Raw genomic sequence first — 17,005 nt, 5'->3', positions numbered from 1 at the left:
ACTTGTCTAGTGAGTGATAAAGATGAGTCAAGGTACACTCCCAAGGTGTTCACCTCCTTCGAGACAGTGATGGTGTTACTGTCTATAGTGAAGCTTCTGTGTTTTGGTTCGATTTATATGAGGCAAGTCTGGATGCCTACCAGTAACAGCTTGGTTTTGTCATTGTTTAGGCACAATTCATGTTGAGCCATCCAGGTTTGGATGATATAATAGATGTTGTTGAGTGATGTGGAGTCTATTTCGTAGTTGCTAGTGACGTGCAAGAGGATCTGCGTGTCGTCCGCATAGTCGGTATAGGGCACTGCAAGTTCATCTAAGCAATCAAAACAGGGGCTTAGTAAACATATTGTATAATGTGGGTGACACGCACGATCCTTGGGGCACCCTGCAGCAAACTGGGTCATAGGGGCATTTGGTGTGTTGGAAAAAACTCTCGTTGTTCGATCAGAGAGGAAAGATTCTGTCCTTGATATGGCTTTCAGGGAGAAGTGGGCAGCATTAGATAAGTGGCGACAAAGGATGTCATGGTTCACTAGGTCAAAGGCCGCAGAGAGGTCTAGGAGAAGTAGGAAAGCAAGCTTTCCATTTTTGATGAAGGTATCCATTTGGTTTTTGAGGTCGAGGAGCGCCAATTCCGTGCCATGCCTAGGTCGGAATCCCTATTGGCGTAGGCCCAAGAGGTTATTTGTTTCCAGATGTTCTGGTATTTGGAGGTAGGTCTGCTCGGTCAAGGTTTTTCAGTAGGAATGGGATGGTGGTGATGGTAGTTGGTTGGGATGTTAGGGTCAAGTGATGTTTTTTTTTTTTTATAAGTGGGAGGGCCCAGGCGTCTTTTAGGTTGTTAGGTTGTTAGGTTGTTAGGAACGCTACTTTGTGCAAAGGAGTTATTAATGAAGGAGGTGATGAATGGGGCAAGTCGGGTGCCTTGTCTTTTTTCTTATTATCAATTTTAGTCTGGAGCATGGATATTTTGTCTAGCTTTTTGGATGTCGATACACCAGTCTTTGTCTTTGTGGCAGGTTTCTGGTGGACTGACTGGGGACTCAAGTTCGCGTAGCATAGTGAACAGTTCTTTGCTCCCTGATTTAGCGTTGGAGATTCGCTCGTTGTACATGAGGCTCTTCATCTGAAGTACTGCTTGCTTACAATTTTTAGCAGAGGTTAGGAAGAGTTCTCTGTTGACTTTGGTGGGCGAGACTTTCCAGGTTTTTGAGGTTGGATGTATACCAGGAGTTGAGGTGGGCTCTTAGTTTAGGTTTGCAGAGACTCAGCTGTGCTATCTTGTCAAGGGCCTGTAGGAGGGTGGTGTTATATAGCTCGACCATGGAGGCTGGGCTAGCAATGGAATGGGTGTGATCTGTGAAAGGGAGTAGCAAGGGGAGCAGATTAGTACATTTAATATTGCGTGTGTTTCTCACAAGTGAAGCAGGGGCAAGTTGAGAAGCAGATTTAGTCATGGTTTGCTTAGGGAAGGTGAAGGTAATGATGTGGTGGTCGGACCCAGGGCAGGGGGAGTTTGCTAGAATACTGGTCGAACGCTCACCTGGTATCCACGGGGACGTCACTCAGCCTGTTCAGACCTCTTACGACCTCAAACTCTTCCCTGTAGTCTACTCGACTGGAGACTGGGCCTGAAACACAGGATTGGTAGAGTTTAACTCCCTATTGTCTCTGTGGGCTTGCACCCCTTCTTCCCCGGGGTCCAACCCTTCCCTTTGATCCACAGCTCACCTTGTTTTCTTGGAAAGTGTGCTCTCCGTCCTGCTTTCAGCACAGGGGAGTGTTGATTGATGCGGGCTTGTTGCTGCCTAGTTACTTCACTGGCAAGAGTCCGACAGGTAAGTATAATGAGTCTTTTGAACAGTTCTCTAACTTTGTTCCTTTCCTTCCTTAGATGATGGCCGGCGTCCGGGGATGGCGACGTGCTGCTGAGATGAGTAGCGCTGAAGGTGAGAAAGAGCGCGATGCGCGATGCGACCCTTTCGTATTTGTATTGAACTGAGTTCTTTTTCTGGGTCATTTAGGTGCTGAAACGTTTTCAGCGTGGATGCCGGTTATGAAGAAGAAATGCGGTGAGTAAGCGCGGTATGCGGCGCCTCTACACGCTAACCTGGAATGTCTTTTCCCTCTTGCAGATGGATGAAACGTTCCGGAGACAGAGTTCCCCCAGAGCGGCTGGGATTCAGGTAAGCGTTTGAAGCTCGTACAGTGTTTAAAAATAAGCGAAGATTTGCAGAATGCTTACTAATACCTTTTTTCTGTTCTTTTCCCTTTTCCTTAGGAAGTGGCGTGCCGGGATGGGAATGACGCCGCCAAAGATGCCCGCAGAACAGAAGAAGCGATGAATGATGGGCTGAAGCACCGCAAGGTAAGGCTGTTCCTAACGGTGTTCTTGTTCTTGCAGGAGCTGAGCGCAGAAGAAAGATGCAGGACTACTGGAGACCGATCCGAACACGGTGAGTGTCACGCTGCAGGTGCAGAAAACACAAAGGCCCTCATTACGACCCTTGCGGAAAGCGACTGACCGGAGCGCCACAGCGTAAATAGCGTTTCCGCCATTGTACGAAGGAGCAAAGTGCGGCCCATTCCGACCCATCGGGCACGAGCACCACGCCACGGCGGAAGTGCAAAGTCCGCGATGGCGGAAATGACCCCAAAACGGCCCACACCGCCGCCGTACGGCGCCCTAGGTGCAATACCGCCACCCCTCTTAGCGGTCACCGCAGTGTGCGCCTACCGGAAAGTACGGTGCCCGGAAATATACGGAAACGGAAGTTAAAACATGGGCCCGGAACGGGAAACATCCCGGCGTACATCTATAAAAACACCAAAACAACACAACCACTAAAATCACTACCCTGAAACACACCCCAACCCGTCAACCACCCTAGCGAAACCAAGAAAAATGGGAAAAGTAGCGAAGAAAGCGTGCGACCGCAAGCGGCAGGTCCACTTCTCCCGTGAGGAACTCACCGTGCTAACAGAGACCCTCCAGGAGAATGCAGCCGTCGTCTTCTCCACGCAAATGACCAGGACGGCACTTGCAAACAAGAAGGCCATATGGGCTCTGGTGGCACAGCGGGTAAGTGCGGTGGGGACCGCACCCCGCACCCCACAGCAATGCCGCAAGCGATGGGACGACCTGCGGATACGCGTCCGCAGCATACTCTCTGCCAACCGCAACATTGCCACAGCCACCGGGGGAGGTCCTGAATCACCCATCAAGTTGACCCCCTGGGAAGAAATCTGTGCCTCCACCATCGGAATGGAGAGCATAGAGGGAGTCGGAGGGATGGAGAAAGGAGTGCAGACATCCGAAGATTCAGGTAGGTGGGCCAGATAAAACAATGCCAAATCCACACAGTCCATCCATGTGAAGTACCATGCGTCCACATAGTGCAACAGAAACACATGTCCAGGAGAACGCCCACACACATCGGCCTGATAGCGCACGTTAAAACCCACAATAAATACATAAATAATTAAAAACCCCTAATACACGCACTACACGTGCAGCAGGCACACCCTAACTGCAGGCTGCCAAACAACTGCACCCTCACTCCACACACAAATCAAAGCACCTCCAAGACCCCGACCCAAATCACCCTCAGGTACCACCCCAATGCATGTGATACAATGCCATTCCAATTCCCACTGACCCATCAATAACCCTCGCCCTCCTTTACTCCACCACAGGGTCCGATCCAAACGACGAGCTACAGGACACCCCTACCAGCACACCTGCAAAGAGGGCCAAGACCAACGGCCAGAGACCCTCCACCTCAGCTGCACGCATCAAGACACGGCAGCAGCACAAATCAGGTGGCAGCACAGAGGAGGGAACATCAACAGGCACCCCAGCAGCCAGCATGGCCACAACACCACCACCACAGGTCCCCCCAATGGATGCCACAGAAGGCACTGCCTCTGGTGGCAGCAGCACCATAGGTGACACCCCATTGATGGCAGCATGCTCGGACACAGAAGACGGGGATGTCGAGGTCAGATCCATCCATGACCTGTCCCAATCCCCCTGTCTGTCCCCTCCCGTACAACATGAGGATACCACGCAGGTGCAGCCACAAGACGACGACTGGCCATCCCCCACAAGCCCTGTGGCAAGGCAACATGAGGACAACAGCCCCTCTGTGACACCACCGCAAATGGCCATGGCCCAGCAGAGGCAACAGTCCCTCGACAAGTTAATCGTCCAACAGCAGCAAATGGCCACACTCCTCAAGGGCCATGCCGATGAATGTGGGGGCACCAAGGCAGACATAGAAACATCAACAGAGACACTTAGGGCAGAAATGGAGAGAGGTACAGAGACGCTAAGGGCACAAATTGAGAGTAGCACCGAGAGCCTGAGAGTCCAAATGGAGAGTAGCACCGAGAGCCTGAGGGGGGAACTGCATGCGACGTCCAAAGACGTATGTGCCGAACTTGCCGCAGTGCGCCGTGTGCTCACTGAGCTCTCGCAAACCCTTAGGGACATGCATGGACGTGAGCAGGCAGACACATCATCCGTTGCAAGTTCCGTCCAGGGCAGCCCCCAACGTAGATCTGGAAGGAACCTGCGCTCCACAGGCAGGGGTGCCCCTGATACCCGCAGAGGGGGCATGCAATAGCGACAGCCCACTGACAATGAGCATCTTTGGACACTGGTGTTCGGGGGGGAGGTAGGAGGGTGGAGGGGGTGTGTTGGGCTCACTTGGGTGGCGGGTCGATAGGGTGTTCAACATGATATCACATATGCCATAAAAAGTGCACGATCAACCAATGAGAAGTGTGGACATTGATCTTTGTGTACTAGGCCATCATAGGCGTACAGTCCATATTGTGCATGTCCCAGACACACGCAGTGCCACGAGTCCCGTGTCCATGTATCAGCCACCAGGCGTGAGTGCTAGAAGCATACATCAATGAGATGCTGACGAATGTCACGGGCCTCCGGTGCCTCGCAGACTCCATGAGGTGCTGCCACATCCCCACCCTCATCATGACCATCATCAGGTGCTTGCAGTTCTGCGTCAGGGGGCATGGGCACATTTCTACGTACGCACATGTTGTGGAGCATGACACATGCCATCACCATCTTTGCAACCTTCTCATGGCGGTACAGGAGTGCCCCGCCAGACCTGCTGAGGCAGCGGAAACGGGTCTTCAGTAGGCCGAATGCCTGTTCAATGACTACACGGGTACGTGAGTGGGCATGGTTGTAGTCCTCCTCATGCTGGTCCCGTGGGTTCCGGACTGGTGTGAGGAGCCATCTCTTCAGTGGATATCCAGCATCACCTGTATGTGGACGAGAAACGTATGATGTGGAATGCCATTGATACGTACGCACACCCCCCCCCCCTTCCTGGCAGGTCATTGACAATTCACATACCCCACATCATCATGCATGTAATGAGACTCACCGAGTAGCCAGGATCTGTTCCCTGCGTGTCGCTCCATGTAGCGTGGTATTGTAGAGTTCCTCAAGACCATAGAATCATGGGTTGATCCAGGGAATCGGGCACAACAATGTGTAATGATCCTGTTGGAGTCACACACCATCTGTACATTCAGGGAATGAAATTGTTTTCGGTTGCGGTACTGGGCCTCCATGGCATGTGGGACGACCAATTCAACATGGGTGCAGTCGATGGCACCAATGCAACCCGGTATGCCGGCAAGTGCATGGAATCCCACTTTTGTGTTGGTTATTTCCTGCTCCGAGCGTGGTAGAGAGATGTAGTCGTCTGCGTGCTTCAGGAGGGCATCGAGCACTTGCAATAGTGTCCGTGAGAACAGTGGCTGAGAAATGCCATGCAACTGTCCGACTGTGTGCTGGTAGGTGCCTGTGGCCAGGAAGTGGAGTACAGACACCACCTTCAGTAGGGGGGGGATGGCGGTTGGGCTATCTATCATGCTGACAAGGTCAGCCTGTGTCATGTCCACAATGGCGGCTATGGTGTCCCGGTCCAGACGGTAGAGGGTGTGGATCTGCTCATCAGTGAGGTTGAACGGATGTGCTCGGAGGCGTTGAATTGCGGGCTGCCTGCGTGGTGGTAGTGGCTGTGCTGGTGGGCCTTGCTGGCCCTGCCTTGGCCTCCTCCTCCTCCTGCGTCTCCTCCGTGCGGCTGGTTGTAGTTGGTGTTCGTCTACTTCTTGGAGTCGGAGCACTTGCAGTGCTATCAGGTCCCCCAGGGCCAACATCGCGAGTCCTGCCGGTAGCATTTCGGTGTGGTTGTGGGAGGAGACTGGCTGTGCAATTTATGTGTTTTCAGGCTGTATGGCCTCCACCTGTGGTGATTGATTCCACCTGTGCAAACTGCTCTCCCCTTTGGCCGAGCACGTCCCGCGCACAACGCTGCAATTCGGGGAATTGTATCTTGCTATTGCAATCATGTATTTGTACCCGATGGCCGTGTAAGATTGGTTGATATGTTCATTCTGCTGTGGTCCCATTGTTTCACATACTATCTGTGCAGTCGCGAACAGACTTGTGAGGGGTCAGTGGGACGTAGTACTCGAGTAACGGTGGGCCCTCATGCATCACTGTACCGAGTTGCAACGACGGGCGGGGCGTCCCATTCGTGGGTGAAGACAGTTGCCATTTTCACACACAGCCGCACTCGATGGAATAATTAGTGATTTCAAACGGCCACAGATGCCTTTTCGACGTGATGTTGCAAATGAGGAATTCGAAGGGCGGCGCTTTCGGTTTCCAGCTAGCGGCGAGGAGATGCCCACAGGTCTGACTGCAAATGTAACGTTCTATTGTTCTATGTCCTTGAGACAGGGCCCATGGCGAGGGAGCAATGATTGATATGAATAGTTTGGGATGCGCAATAGCTACGTGGGCGATGAGGCCGTCCGTTACCAAATACATGTTACTTCACAACACTGGAATTACGGGCTGGGGCACTGTGGATTTAGCAGGCTGCATAACGCACAGACTCAATGGATGTTTCTAATGTTATGTGAGTAATTATTCAGGCATTTTGATCCCGGGATGAGGGAATGATGGATGGATGCATGGGCAGGTGATTTGATACAGAGTTTGCCATGTACAGGGCTTCTTGGGATCTATCCGCCTCCCCTACGCTATGTGATGCAGGGCTGCCATAGTGGGACCATCGTCCATCTGGCCTTGTTGAGCCCTCCCTGTCTCGAGGCGCCCTCAGACACTCGTTTGTGATGGTGTTTGCACCTCGATATAGATGGTTATGAGTCGCAAGTGGTTTTGGGGTGGTGATGTTCCTTTGGAGTGGGCTAGCATGCATATGGCTGTGGATTTCGTGTGATCATTGAAGTGAGTTGTTGGTATGTAGTTCTGATGGCCATTCTGTTCTTTTTCTTTTCTTTTGGTTGACAGGTATCTCCTCCCCTTTTGCCACTGCCATCTGTATGCCACTCCTGCAGATGGATTTTACTCCCGACACCTGCTGCTTCGTGTTAATCAGTGGAGCAGCATTACGATCTTATGGGACGATCGCCAATGGGCCACATGCCCTTACGCAGTACTGGTGGCTCGGAGCAACATTTCGGCCTTTCAGCTGGACTAGTGCCTCCCCATTGGGACGGCCCTGCGGTTCTGTGCGCTTCCATGTTGCCTTTTCGTACGTGAATGTGGCTCTGTGTACCATGGGGGAACAGGGCGACACACAGGTAGTGGCTGGTCATTTCTTGCGGAAGCAGCCCACAATGGTGATTGGTGTTTTGGAGTTCATGGCCTGATGGCTGTATGTGCTTTGTGATTTTGATGTGCATAAAATTTCTATTCTGATTTGGCCCGTGTAGTGTTTTTCTTTGCAAGTGATGTGGCATATGCCTATTTGGGGGGCGATGTATTGTGAGGAGATCTGCATTGGGTTCCAGCTTCGGGGTTTAGTTGCGTGGTACTGTGCTGTGCGCGATTGCCTACGAAGCCCAGTGAGGTCAGGGATGGGGGCTGCCAATATGCCAGTTTGAATGTTGTCATGCTCAGGGGCGGGGGATTGGGTTTTGTGTAACAGATGCCGGTCAGCCAGGTGGACTGGTTGAATGATGTGGTCTTCGGAATATTGCTGGTCACAGGTGCCTGTGTTTGCGTGCGTTTCTTGGTGGGGGACTGTGGTCATGTCCATTGGGATGGCTTCTGTATTCGTGCCATCTGTGCCCTGCAGCTCCCATTGGCCCCTCTTGTGTTTCTTTTGTTCGTTGGCATGCATGGGTGACTTGTACATTTCAATGGTTGCATTGTGGCTTCATTGCACCTACGGGGAGTTGTACTTTGTGGGCAGGGAGCGGTGTACAGGCACTCAGTGGGGCCGTTTACGGTTGATTCGCGATGCCGTACTTCTCGCCATGGCGGAATGGTACATTCCGCCATGCCTGATGGCGTTAGGTACATGTCCGCTAGGGTCGGAATTGGCGTACCGTTGCACCATGGTGGTGTTTGCGGTTTGGCATGGCGCGCGCGCGCGTGCTTGGTGCAGTTAGCGTTGGCGTTCACTACGGTGTCGCTAATGGCTTCGTACTTTGCGGTGACGGGTCATAGTCGCACCGAGCGCTATTCGATGGCGGTATTGCATTTCCGCCATCGTTTTTCGATTTCCGCCAGGGTCGTAATGAGGGCCAAAGAATATTTCTCAGCCTGGGCATGGCTTAAATAGTCTCTGGGTATCCCAGGTGTCTCTGGCCTGAACCACACCCAAAAGACTAGAATGCACATGCAGTTCTGGGAACCGAAATATGTGGGGGCATCCATCTTGTCCCCATCAATGCACTACAAGTCCCATCCCCAATGTTATCCTATGGGAGTGAGTGAGTCTGGTGCCACAAGCGCCAAGTCTGACTGCAAGTGGGTCTTTGTAGGGATGGAGAGGGCCTTGAGGGACATGTAAGTGATTGTGGCCTGGCTCCAGCCTGACATCTTGGAAGGCTGGGGACATGAGGGGCAGGAATCATGACAGCAAGTCACGGATTTCTATACTGTCGTAGGGGCTGCGGGGTTCAGGGTGTCTAGGGCAGATGGGAGGCTCATTCGATGCAATATTCGTGGAGGTGTTTGTGACATGAGCACATGGTTCTGCATAATTGTTGGGATCACAGGAATCCGGGCACATTGTGCTAGGCTCATTCGTGGTGGGATTCAGCATAGTAATAGCTATCTGGGCGCAATGGTTAACACAGACATTGGGGTGCAAAATGTCAAAATGCTCATTCGGAGCAGCAATTGTGGCATGACACGTGGTGAGGGGCTCATTCTTGGAGGCTTTCAGATTAGTATTTGCCATATGGGCCTTATGGGCACAGTGATTAGCACAGTCATCGGTATCATAGGAATCAGAGTGCTCATTCGGAGCAACATTTGTAGCTGGGCACATTGTGATGGCCTTGTTCATGGAGGCATTCAGGGTAGCATTTGCTGTGTCGGTGCATAGATTAACACAGTCATAGGGCTCAAAAAGGTCAAGGCGCTCATTCGGAGCAGCATTTTCAACATGCCACATGGTGAAGGGCTCATTCAGGTAGGCATTCAGATTAGTATTTGCCATGTGGGCATAATGGTTGGCACAGTCATAGTGGTTACATGAATTAGAGTGCTTATTCAGAGCAACATTTGCACCGGGGCACATTGTGATGGGCTTGTCATGGATACATTCAGGGTAACATGTGCCGTGTAGGCGCATGGATTAACGCAGTTGTAGGGCTCAAAACGGCCAAGGCGCTCATTCGGAGCAACATTTGTAACAGGGCACATTGTGATGGCCTCTTTCAGGTCGGCATTCCGACTCATATTTCTCGTGTCGGTGCAGTGTTGGACACAGTCATTGGGGTGAAAAAGATTGAAATGCTCGTTCGGAGCTGCATTCGGTTGGGCGTTAGTGGCAGGACGCTTGGTGAAGAGCTTATTCAAGGTGGTAATGGAGAAGGTGTTTGCCGCATGGGCATAGGGTTTGCAAAGGCAATAAGGTTGTGAGTGTCATAAAGCTTAGTAGGAGCTACATCCGATGGAGTGTTTATGGTGCGGCAACAGGATCCAGTGCCAACGAGGGGGTTAGGTGCGTCACCCTCTACCACTAGTGCTCCTGATCCAGTCCAGTCTGCATTAAAGTTCTTCTGTTATTACCCCCTGTACATTTAGATTGCTCAATGTCTTGTCTGCTCTAGAACACTACGGCTTGCCTGCATCATGTGAGTCTAGTTTACCTGAATTATACCAGGTATGTGTCAAAGTACTGTCTCACCTGGACCTGTGTATCTCTAAACATACGATGTAACTCTACCTCACCTAGCTTATACCAACTATCTGTTAAAAGTAAACAGAAAGCAGACATTAATATATTTCATGAATGCACCATCATGGTACACGTGAGCCACAAAATGTGTACTGCTTTCGAATCTTTCATACCTTATACCCTCACCCCGGCTAGCGTATTCAGTACTGGGCGCACATGCCAACAAGACTGATACTCACTACACCCACCCAATCACTCTGGATGTCATGCCTACCTCCACTGTTGTACACTCAGCCAACAAAAGAAAACCTTTTTACCCAAGACATTCTTCAAAAAAGGAACGCAGATGCCAGATGAACAAACAGACATACTTCAGAAATACACGACTTCCTAGAGGACAAGAGCCTCTTTCACACACAATTATAGCAATCTGGTTGATATTGTGCAGCCTGCATAGTATCAGATTGTGCTGAAATCTTTGTACGTAGTTTTCCTCTGAGTTTACTGCCCTGTTTAGTCATATATGTGTATTTAGAGATGGTGTCTGTGATTGGTTCCCTGGGCTGCAAACATTTTACGTGTATAAGAAAACAGATGCATTGTCTTATGATTCATCATTTGTAGTGAATGGGGGCGGTGGGGGGGGGGGTGGCGGGGTGACTGTAGTGACTGTTGGAGGGTCACGTTGTAGTCCTGTAAGCATGCTAGTGGGTTTGGTCATGCCTGGCCAGGCCCTGTTTCCACTTTCTCCTGGCTCTAAGAGCGATTTCATGTTTATATATATTTAGAAATTGTGTTGAATGCCCAGTCGGCTTGTAGTCTGGTTGCCTTGGCATGTATGTGGTTTGACAAATGGTGTTTAATTAAGCAATAGAACCCGAGCATCGGGGGCATTACCACTTGCCATTTGACCACTTACCTGTCCTTTGGATTATTTCAGTAGTGTTTAACAGAGTAGTCAGGCTTAACCTTATGATGGAAAAAGGTTGGCAGGGAAATGCAATTAATTCCAACAGTTGCTACAAAAAACGACTTCACACTGGTATATTCAAACTATATGCACTTCATGCATAAGGTCCCAAATAACATTTAAAGATGGGACAAATACGTACTCGAGTTTCACAAAACACACAACAGAGCATGAAGCTAAAATAACACTTCTTCAGAATTCAAATAAACCAAGGGCAGTCACCATGCTAATTCAGGAGGAGTACACCCACCTTATGGTGGTACTGAAGTATTCCAAGCAGCAATGTCAACCCATGTGGTCCAGTAGCAAGATGTTCCTTTCCCAGGATCTAACCAGAGTGATCACCAAGGACATGAAACAATTCTTGTCTGCTTCCGCAACGAGTAAAAGATATACGTGGGCTGCTATCGTTTATTTCAACTGTGCACCTTTAAAATTACCCTGCATAAAAAATATGTCTTGTTTGAAGGCCCAAAACATTTGCACTGAGGCATGAAATCGATAGGGTTGGAAGTCATGGAGGTTGCTGTGATGTCTAAGATTGTAATGTAGTTACTGTCCTTCTACAAGAAACTGCACATATAGTAATGTTAACAATTCGGTTTGTCTGCTGTGTTGATTCTGTGATCATGTTTTCACTTGCTTATAATTTAGTGTAACAGAGCTTTAACAATGAGCCCAACTTGGAAACCTTGATATATTCCAAGGGTGTTTATTTTTCCATTTTCCAAGATCAATAGACATGGGTTATGTCACAGCAAGTTCATTCTTTCACAGGGTGTTTGGTGCTTGGTGCAAGGGTCGTCCACCTCTCTCATCTCCCTTGGGTTACCCCTTCCATAGGCCAGGCATCCTTTATCCCGGTTAGTCCCACCACTCGATAACCAATATTGTATTTGGCCCCTGCTAATACTGTGGTGGTTTTTCCCTGATACATCAGCCCGCTGACTCTTTTGGGGTCTTTCTGCATGTGCCTATCCTAGCACTGCTTAGTGTTGTACAGGGAGTTAGGGAATAGAGCATTTGACTCACCCAATTGGACTCACCTGCACAGGCTTACCTCACACTTCTGCTCTTCATCCTCATCTTTCATTCTCTCCCTCTTCAACTGCCCCAGTGATCTTCCACTCCACCTTCCTACCACCACCCTTAAATGCTCTTTCCTCTCCCACATACTACGGTCACCCCTCTAACTCCTACTATCTTCTCCTAACGCTTCTATCACCTTTCCAATATTACCACTACTACAACCTCTACACTCCTACTACTGCTCCTTTTCCACTACTGCTCTTTACCTTACCACTACTTCCCCCCTACCACTACTACTGCTCTGTGTTGCTTTCCTCTCACTACCACTACCTCTCACCACTAATCTCTTCTTACTGCCGATCCCGCAACACTACTTCTTCTCCACGTCTACTACTACCCTCTCAGTACTTCCACCTCTCCACTTCTACTTCTATTCTCTCTCTCTATTATGGTCTTTCTCGACTACCACACTTCTCCTTCCAACCTCCCGCCAGCACTCACTAGCACTGTCTCTTTCCACTACCTCACTTCTCTTTCCACTACCTCCCACTACCAGTACTCAACTCTCTCTCCTCACTACCACTCACTCCCATTCACTCTGCAGTACCCTGGTTTACTTCAGCACAATCCATACTCATTCACTCATCATTCCTGTGTGTCTCTCAGTCGTCCTTGTCCCAAATCCAACATTTCCCTATGACCCACCCCGTCCTCTTCCTGTTCCCTTCATTAATTATCCCTTTCCTTGCAGGGATTGGATGACTTGTCCTAGTCAATCGAATTGACCCATTTCTGAATCGTGAGGGTAGGTAGGTAAGGAAGAGCTCAAGGAGGTTCTACATCTCGCCCACTTGCTCACATGTGCCTGCTGGGTCCCTGGCTGAATACTCAACTGTCTCCCTCCCCATCCCTTCCTCTGTAACATCATTGTCGCTGTGGTGTAGTACTGGCCTCCGGCTGGCTCCTTCCACCTTCTACATCTAGCGATCTGGGGACATCTTGTGTAGGCACTGTGGGCAAATCCTCGACAGCTCCCATCCTGTGGCCGGAGAGGAATCCAAGATAAGGATTATCTGTAATGAAGTATACAATTATTGTATACTTCAAGGATGGGGCGGGGGTATGAGATGTAGATATTGTGGATACGTTTGCCAAGATTTATTATGGCATTTTTACCCATGAAGTTAACCCTTCGCAAAGCTCACTTACTTCAACCGCATGAGGAAGTGAAAATGAAAGAGATCCATTGAGCACATTATTTAGTTGCAATACTATTACCATTATGCCAGAAGGCAGGGGGTGGTACCGTAATCATGAACATGCTACATTATGAAGCCTTGTATGTGGTCATAAAGTTATGAAACACATTACAAAGAAGCAAATGTGAATCCAACAGCTTGGTTAAAGCATGAAATCAATGTATTGACTCTGCATGCTTTTATACAACATTGGACTAGTAAAGAAGAGTGGCTCTTAATCAATACAGAGAAAACTACACAGTATTTTATATTTTCTGCAAAATTCATAAGCACCTTGTTTAACCTCCGGGTAGACTCATTCTGTTGGCCATTGGGTCAATTGATGACATGTGTACACGATTCTAAAAACATAATGAATTTGAGCAGGGGTTATTCAATTCTGGAACAGATTTACTAGCAAGCTCGAAGGTGAAAACTCTATATATTAATACACACAATCTAGGTGTAATGGAAGGGTACGTCCATTGTCATCCCCAAGAGCATAAAGTACTGATTGATTTTGAATGGCTCACACACAAAATTGGTTGCTTGATGTGCCTCACAATGAATGCACATGGATTGTATTTTAATTTTAGGAGGCACTGACTCAAAAGTCCAACCAATATAGTGGCACTTATTCATCTTGAACATAAAGTATGCAAACAAAATGAAACTCAGACCGCATGTAAATAACAAAACTGACACGAGCTAAAACGATGCTATGGATGGGGAAAGGCCTCGAGCATTTTATGACAGTATTTTTTTGATTCCTGGCTTCGGTTTTCTGATTTTTTTTTTAAATAGATAAATTATCCTAAGAGATTAACTAGACTTCAGATACGGGTAAAACCAAGGAGTATAGAGATGGATACGACTCTAGAGGTTATGCATACCCTTAATAATAGATTGTGCACTTTGTGTTACAGATTCATCCTGGGATGAACAATCCGTGGACAGCCGTGTAATGGCATTGAGTTACCTGTCCTGATGGTGGCTGTATGTTAATATATGGAGTAACATGTTGTCTAGCTGCAAATGAGGCTGAAACAAGGTGGGTCCACATGTTGTTATTTTTCTATTGCTGGGATAAGTTTTAAAACGTGTATGTTATGTTATGTTATTTTAAAGCGTGCGATCACCAGAGGCATCTTGGCGCTGAGGATGAGAGGAGGAGGACAACCAGCTAACAGCCAATGAGAATTAAAATAGCAGAGTCTTCAGAGATTTTCTGAAGGCTAGATGGTTAGATATAGCCTTGATCGTAGGTGAAAGGTTATTCCACATCTATATTGTATTTGGTGCATTCATTAACTGTGCCTAGAGTAATGATAGGTGATTAAGAATCAAATAGCGATTTAATCAACATGATATTTTCCTGAAATATAAAACCATGCTGCTACATGCACCCATATTATGAGTATTTTAGAAACACCGCACCTGTATTTCCTACAAATATGTTGTTGTATTGGTCATATTAAAGTAAACAAATAGGTATCTATTTTTGTAAGGATGTAGATTAAATGAATTGCATGTGAACCTGTTTTCTTTCTCTTTTAATAATGTATGTTATCGAATGGTTTTTCAGCAAACATTATTTGAAGTTGCAAATATTTTTGATTTAATGTATGAATTATATATATTTTTTTTTAAGTGAGTGGCCTGTCAAAATATTGTAAATGAGAACTCAACACAAATACATCATCGATGTATTTTGTGCTTGCAATGCACATATGTAGATGACATTTTGGTGTTCACAGACTCTCCCAAGGCGTAATTTTCTTTGACTGGGTTGTGTTGCATCGGATTATAAACTGAATATGGTTAAATCAATATTCTAAATTTGCTATAAAATTAAGTCAGATTTGTGTATTCCAGTCTTACCTAACATTTTTCTAAGATAAAATACTTGGGAATCTTTTTCTTGAACAGTTTGTTAAAATACTTGAGCTAAATGTTGATCCCATAACTAAAAGTAAAATAATTCACTAACAGGTGGCACCCTCTAATTCTGTCACGTTTATAGTGGGTTGAGTCTGTGAAGATAATAGGATTACTCATAGTGCTTTACCCCCTTGTCCTGCTTCTGTTGAGATAGCCTGGTTTACTCTTCCTAAGCATTAAGATAGTTCTTTATTTCACTGAATTCCTTGATGGGAGAATGAGTGAGACATGTCTTATATATAATCAGTTATCAAACTGTCTTGAACCCCTTGCTGGTCTGACTGGATTCAGCAGAGTTTACACACACAGCCTGAAGCAGCAATGAAATCTACAGCTACAAGGGGACTCTTATCAGCCTATGCTTTGCATGGATTAGTGCAAGATGGGGATGTGGAGAGGAGGCCAGGTAAAGCCAAACACTGGAGTAGAGGACTAAGGACTTGAAATATGAGACATCAGAAGATATTGGCCCTCATTACTAGTTTTTTCAGTCGCTCAGTGGTAATTTCACCAAACTACCGCCAAACAGAATTACTGTTACTGCCACTTTGTCGGGTGGATTTACAGTGGAATTACAAGTAGTGGTAGGTAGTGTAAGTCCCCATTTTCTAGAGTTCATAGGATTTCATGGGGATTTCTGTGCCATTACCACTGGTGGAATTCCACTGAGTTTGCCAATTTTTGGGCAGTATAGTTGAAGATTTACCTCCAGCATGAAACTAAGCTTAAGGTAAATCTTCAACTTCATGGCCAAACTCGGGATTTGGCAGACTGGTAAAAGTGGTGGAAATTCCATTACCACACTTTTTTTGCCACTCTGCAAAACTCAGAAGGAGGCCCATTGTCTGGTATCACTCAACCTTTAGATATGCCATACTAGAGGCTCTCAACAGCAGGGTGCATGCGCTGCACAAGTATTGGATTGACTGTTTGAGTGTAGGCCATGAGGATTGGCCAGCAGTTCTTTGAAACTCACATTGACTGAATGTTCATCACTGCTTATTTGTAAGCCAAGGTTTGTGTTATGATTGGGAATTGTATTCCTTTTCCACTTAAGGCACTGAGGCTATTTAGCATGTTGATCTGTTTTTCTGCAAAGACAAATGTAAATTACTTGTGCGGATTGCATATCCTTCAAAGTCATTACATTAACATGGAAAAGGAGCTCACTTGACCTTTTGAGTCCTGGTGGAACTTAATTTACCCAACAAACAGAATGGAGAGTTTGTTGCTTGGAGGTCTTCATCCTCTAATCTTGCGGGTGAATGGGCACCATTTGAGTAACATCTGATTGGAAACCCACAGTACACGAAAAGCATGATTAGTGTTCAGACCTTGGATGCTGAGTTTTGTAAAACTCTGTGAAGCTGGTGACAACCCTGGCTTATTCTGACTACAACAAACCTGTTTTAGTCCATGTGAAAGTATAAAAAAAAGTGTGACCTTCCCAATGTGACAATATAAACAAACTTAGGTTAGGACTGGTGATATTTGTATATGTGTGTATATATATTACACAGCCACGGTAGTGGCTGTATAGTTATGGTTAAGTTGCTAATCCCATAGGAAGAGCACTTTTTGGGCGGCTTATAACTTTGCTCCCCCTGGACGAATCC

The 17,005-nt window shown here is 47.5% G+C and overlaps 1 protein-coding gene across 9 annotated transcripts in view; it reads left to right on the top strand.

The window, feature by feature from the left end:
- Nucleotides 1-17,005, top strand: part of B3GALT1 (beta-1,3-galactosyltransferase 1) — a 2,246,978-nt gene that overhangs the window by 1,802,512 nt on the left and 427,461 nt on the right. For all 9 annotated transcript variants that reach the window (XM_069616270.1, XM_069616267.1, XM_069616266.1 and 6 more), the window contains one exon: nt 14,375-14,499. The gene's annotated coding sequence lies outside the window, so the exon portion shown is untranslated. The remainder of the gene's footprint in view (nt 1-14,374; nt 14,500-17,005) is intronic.

The sequence above is a fragment of the Ambystoma mexicanum genome, chromosome 9 (genome assembly GCF_040938575.1).
Source record: "Ambystoma mexicanum isolate Mex_15411 chromosome 9, UKY_AmexF1_1, whole genome shotgun sequence".
In the NCBI taxonomy this organism is placed as follows: Eukaryota; Metazoa; Chordata; class Amphibia; order Caudata; family Ambystomatidae; genus Ambystoma; species Ambystoma mexicanum.
Note: the sequence above shows the minus strand (reverse complement) of the source record. Positions and strands in the feature narration are given on the sequence as shown.